Source organism: Solanum pennellii, chromosome 7 (genome assembly GCF_001406875.1).
Source record: "Solanum pennellii chromosome 7, SPENNV200".
NCBI classification, from domain to species: domain Eukaryota; kingdom Viridiplantae; phylum Streptophyta; class Magnoliopsida; order Solanales; family Solanaceae; genus Solanum; species Solanum pennellii.
The window spans coordinates 42,972,310-42,978,292 of record NC_028643.1 but is presented as its reverse complement, the minus strand read 5'-3'; the positions used below and the strand labels follow the sequence as shown (position 1 = coordinate 42,978,292).

Genomic DNA, 5,983 nt, shown 5'->3' with positions numbered 1-5,983 from the left:
TTAATTGTATAAAAGTCGTAAAGTAAATAGTAATTATGTCGGCCAATAATAAAGAAAGGCCACTAAGTTAAGTTTTTTGTTTTTGCGTTGGCCAAATAAAAAAAGGCCAAGTGTAAAATAGTTGTCGGCCATAATGGCCAAAGATGTAAGATTGTTATGTATAAATAGAGGGTTCTCCTCATAAATAAAATCATCAATCTTTCACCAATCTTTCACCAATCTTCCACTACTCTTTTCGAGCTGCCCCAAGACGAAACTTGTTCGATGTTGTATTTTCGGAACTCCCCAGGTACTTTCGCTCTCCTTCACCTTGGGAAGAGCCATGATCTTGCTACCGATCCTCAACTAGATCACAGTCAAGGCAAAGATGAAAGTCATCTAAGGGAAGGTTGGTTTTTGGTTAACGTATAAGCTAGTCGTTTTTTGGTTCAATTTCTACCATGGTTCGGTGATCACTTATTGGACAATGTATTTAATTCCTAACAGAGAGATATTTTGAGCTTATTGGATAGTTCGGTACTTCTGCAGTATCTAAGCGTTTTAGTTGAGATGGTTCTCTGTCATAATTTTGCTGGCTTGTTTCCTGCTTCGGTGTTCTTTCTTTGACGTCTGTGAGTAACCTTTCATCAACTACTCTGCTTTTGGATTTTATTATACTACTTTTCACCAAAACAATTATAGATATTTACTATCGAAAATAAAGATCATTTCATGATTTCAATACACTTAAATTCATTACAGAACTACACTGGTCATCAACTTGATTTTGATAAAATTCTTTATTTTCTAATCATAATCAAGAAAACTACCACTTACCCATATTGTTGTGCTTACTCTACAGAACTGGAGCAATTAAAATAATATGGAATTTATCTTTTCTGCTTCTTTTTTAAATTCAATTCTATGATACGCTAACTTCCCATGCATCTCTTCTACTTTGTATCCAAAGATTCACGTACCCAGAAAGTGAATTCAGTGAATTCATGTGTTTCAGAAAGCACACCTTTGATAGATATCCCCTTTCATTCTCAAGTGCAAAATGAGTTAATTTAATTGAAGAAAAGGGTTAATGACCCTTTGTATAGTAGTAACAAAATTTTCTTTTGTAGCAGTAGAAGACACTTTATGGGAGAACTAGGAGCAGATGCTCTATTACCTATTTATCCTTCACATGCTTCTGATGTTTCATCTCTTTCTGATTCCATTATAAAATTTAATAAAATGCTTAAAGTTTTGCTCTTTTATTATTCATATGTCGTGTTTGATTGGGCACAGAGTTTAAGAATGATTGAAATGGGTTATAATCACATATTGATTGAGAAATGTACTGGTGGGAATCCTCCTGTTGTGTGCATGCTTATGCAGCCGTGGTAGGACAAAAGGTCATATCTTTCATGATATTAGAGCGAGGTTAGTTCTTGATTGTGAATGACTCGATGGTTTTATCTATGTAAATGAGTGGCCCACTTAGAGTGGGCTTCTATAAGTGTCTGTCAAACACTCAAGCTAGCACTACAAGTACATATATTGCTTTCTAGATTGAATATGGACCAGATTATATAGGAGATGTCTGCTTCTCTGTGGGGCTCTCTTTGATTTCTGATAGCAGAAATGCTCGCTAATTCCTTCTTGTTTCTGTTATTCGTAAAATTTCCCTTGCATGAAGTTTGTGAGCCATTGTTTTCCCATCGTAAACAGATATCTCTTTGCTAGAAGTTTTCACTGCTGCCAAGTATGTTTGATCTTCAGCTTGGTTTACTTTTTTAGCTCTTCATTTTGAAACTGAATCTATTAGAATTTCAATTGATATGTTTCTAGATTGACTGGATTGGTGGTAATTGCCGCCAAAACTCCAAACGTCACCAGAAAGGTCCTGACACGAACAAAATAGAAGCGTTTCAAGATCTAGCTTCTTAAGCATACCAACATGACATCAGATCCACTCATTAGAGAGATTTGTTTATTTATGTTATATTAGGTACTGGCAACTTTCTTATTTTTAACACTGTTAAAATTTTTATATTGGAGTAGTGTTTTTCTTCATTTATTGTAATCTATTTGAATATCTTAGACTAAACCTGATTTTAGGAGCTTGTATGTTGTCTATATTAAGTAATATTTTATTAAGTAACATGCACATGTATTTCTGAGTTCTGGCATTATATTGTTACAACATAAATTAGAGACGGAACTTAAAGAACTAGAAGAGAAGCTGCTTCAACCAACAACTACAGTTCCTGCTGCTCCAGTCCATGTTCCAGCGAGGAAGAAAGATGCTTGGCCCATTCCTTAGAAGTGTACAACTGAAGAAGATAAACTTGCTGAATGAAGTTTTTTTGATGAAGTGTATGTACCCTCTTAGCCAAACTTTGTTATCTAGTTCACTGGAGTTTATCTATTATCAATACTCATTTCTTCATGTTATTTCTTTTCACTGTTCTACATGATTTATTTTTTTAATACATAAAGATGATCTAAGTTGACTTTTGTTGTGATAGCATTGCACTTTCAAGTAATAACCCGCACTTTGCTTTCTTGATTTTGTTTTGCAGGCTGGGTCTTTGCCTCCAAGTTTATCACTCGAATCATCATCTCCACATGCTTCTAGTGTATCTCCGAAGGTCAGGTAGTTTGTTAGTCTTGGAAGTGATTTACTCCCCCATTTAAGAATTTATTAACTTTATAGAAGCAGTGGTTTTTACTAGCAAAATTCTTAACTTAGATTCGACTGGATACACCATGAAACTGGGACCTTTCCAAAGTGTAATTAGCGCATAGAAGTATTTTGAACCTTGATTTGAACAGTCACAATGATTCAGAAGTTAATGTCTTCCAACAGTTTGTTTGAGCTGGATACTATGCCAGCTATAAATTGTTGGTGTGTTATTTTGTATTGCACCATGATGGAAGCAAAAACGATCTCAACATAAAAACAAAGCAATTAGCATTATGTATTTTACTATGTGGATATGTTGTGTCTTATATCTTCAGATCAAACGTCTAGTTCACCTTCACATTTCTGGTTGTGACGTCGTAGGAACATATAGTTGTGTATTTGACTATGTGGATTTTTTCTTTCATATCTCTTGCAGGATATGGTTGTCATCCCATACAAGGACAATTTACAACTATTAAGTGGGTATTTACAACACCTTATCGTATGGAGTCTTTGAGGAATGAGTTTGACCTTGATAGGAACTGGGTATATTTCCTATAGCTTCTAGCTCTTAATTTTTTCAGATTAAAACCACACAGGATAGACATATATCCACTTGGTAACTGGTCATCGTTTTGCCATAAATTTTATTTCGTCTTTTTCTTATTTCCATCTATATTCAAAAACTACGAGAAGGTGTGCACAATTTATTTGAAACATTTATTGAAGTATTATGTGATAGGCCCCATGGTCATGATTAGGATCTTGAACCTGACCGTTACTTGTGTTGACTACCTCTTTGTAATGTTACAAGTTAGTTCTTCTAGTAATATTTGTATTTAGTGGAGAGATCGGAAGGGTGAGTGAATGCTTAGTGCAAAAAATACAAGACGTTCTGGAGGCTTCATACAGTGAGTTGTTGAATGCTCTATAAACTGACCTACTATGCATTTTATAGTTTATGAACATAAGATACATGAGATTTTACAATTCGTTATTATTCTACTAAAAAGAATAAGTTTCTAATTAATTTGTAAAGAAGTTTGAATTGTTTAGGCACTCGGTGAAAAATTCCCTGCTTTTTATATATATTTTTAACTTGTAAATACTTCCTTATTGATAATGTTAGTAAAGAACTTATCGTATGAGAAGAGATTTTTGTGAATGTTTGACCCATGACCTTCATTACAGAGAGTCACAATTGTTTATTTGTGCTACATACTTTATTCCTTAAACAGTAACAATCTTTTGTTTTTTTGTGTTTTATTCTTCTTGCTATTTGTAGCTTTATTCAAAAGGTTGATGCATGTTTTCAATGAACAAGGTTAGCTCCTTATTCGAATGATCGAGAGTCCATCAATGTCATTGTGCATGAAAAGGCCGATAATTAAATTTGAATAGTGGCCAGAATTAAATTCGATCTATTGTATTGCACGATGAAGAGTTTTTGTACTATTGTCATATTTATTTGAATGCATTTGGTTTTGTGGAATTTATTTTATAGTAAAGATCTTTAAGCAATCGCTTTCTAAGTATTAGTTATGTAAAATATGTTTTTTGAAGTTTATTTTAAATCTATACCTTTGATTTATTTATTGGCTAATTTTGTGTTTTAGATCTCTTATATATTTAATTATGTGATTATATAATATATGCATATAATAATTATTATTCTTAAAAATGAAAAATTGTGGCTACGAAAATTCTACACAACATTGCAACACTTCAAAAGTGGTGCCATAAGGATGTCCAATGTGTGGCTTACTAATTATAAATTAAATATTTTAAATAGGAAAATTTACACTTTATAAGTGTTGTTTTAGATGAGATATAAAAGGCAACACTTTTTAAGTGTAACCAATAACAAAGCAAAGACCATACTTTTAAGTGTAGTATAATCAAACAAAAGGTGTTTCTAGTCATTTAGAACAAAGTGTGCCCTTTATACCTCTCTGGAAACACTTTTTTAGTGTAGCTGTTTTGGCAACACTTAAAAAGTGTTGCCTAATGTCAAAGGTTACGCTTCTTTAGGCCACCCCCTAGAAAGTGTTGTTAAAAGTCCTAAAGTGTAGCCTTTTATCAAAGACCACACTTTTTTCTAGTTTAGGATACACTTTAGTGGTGTGGCCGTAGGCCTAAAATGGTGTAGTGTAACTCTATATGTTCATGATCTTCACAATTCATCATATCAACTCAAGGTTTTCATGAAGTTAGGGGATAGACATGGGTCTAGAAAAATCCCATAGGAAATCATTAATTAACCATCCATATATACTTAAACAACATTAATTCATCATAATTCATCGCAATTGATTCATAATTTCCTTTTTCAAAGAAGACCCATGTGAGAGAAAAAATCCAAATTTTGATAGATTTAGAATTCATCTTTTGAAGGGATCTCTTGGGGAAAAGAATCCAAAGAGTGAAAGAAACCGTACCTTAAATATGAATGACCACGAAATCGAGTAGAAACTTGAATAATTTGGTCTTCTTCTTTAACCTTCAAAGCTTCTTCAATGGAGGACGAGTAGAGAGATAATGTGTAGAAAAGGGAGAGCTTTTGGGATTTATTTTGGGGTTTTGATTTGAATGAGTGATTGTGAGGGAAAACTAAAGGAAAATAAATATATAACCCTCCCTTAAAATACCCAAAAGACCCCTTACATAAATTGACCATTTAATGAAGTCAAACTCCAATTCAAATTTCAGATTTTTCGTCGGGGAACAAGCCCGCGTCGCAGAGCTTCTCCCGCGAAGTTTCCAAAAATAATTTTTGAACAAGAAGAGTCTGTGATGTGTCTGACTCGCAGACCATGATTTTGGCCATGGGTGTGCCATGTACGCGACGCGGACTGGCTCCCTCCATGCACAAAAGATGCTGCCCTTCACATCTTGCTTGGTCCAAAGTGGGGTCCCTCGGGCGATCCTTGGGGGGTCAGACATGGGCTTTTTAACCCTATATACATTATTTTACCTATTTAAAGCTTTTTAAAAAAGATTTAGACTTCATACAACACTCCCATACCTTCCCAAGACCTAAGGATGTTCACTAGTTCAATTTTGCTAGTTTCAAGACATCATGGTCATTTTTAATGTTTTGGCTCTAACATTTCTTATACAAGTTTATTACACTTATTTATCTCTAAAATCTTCATTAGTCATTTTGTGAAGTTCTAGTCTAGGTCGTAGAATTTCTGGGGTGTGTCACCTATGTTGCTAAAAATGCTTAGTAATGTGTAGTTGGTGTTCCTTGTAAGTTTTCTGAAGTGACTATGAATATTATGTCCATGATTTTATGTGCTATACATCGTTAGTTGAGTCCTTGAT

General features: G+C 33.9%; 2 long non-coding RNA genes across 2 annotated transcripts; both read left to right on the top strand.

The window, feature by feature from the left end:
• Positions 1–245: 245 nt before the first annotated feature.
• On the top strand, positions 246–1,980 carry LOC114077844. The gene is made up of 3 exons (XR_003579117.1): positions 246–388; positions 487–611; positions 1,819–1,980. It is a non-coding gene; the product is annotated as an uncharacterized LOC114077844 (long non-coding RNA).
• Positions 1,981–2,155: 175 nt separating this feature from the next.
• On the top strand, positions 2,156–4,129 carry LOC114077872. Its single transcript, XR_003579208.1, has 4 exons — positions 2,156–2,346; positions 2,553–2,626; positions 3,093–3,202; positions 3,942–4,129. It is a non-coding gene; the product is annotated as an uncharacterized LOC114077872 (long non-coding RNA).
• Positions 4,130–5,983: the final 1,854 nt, after the last annotated feature.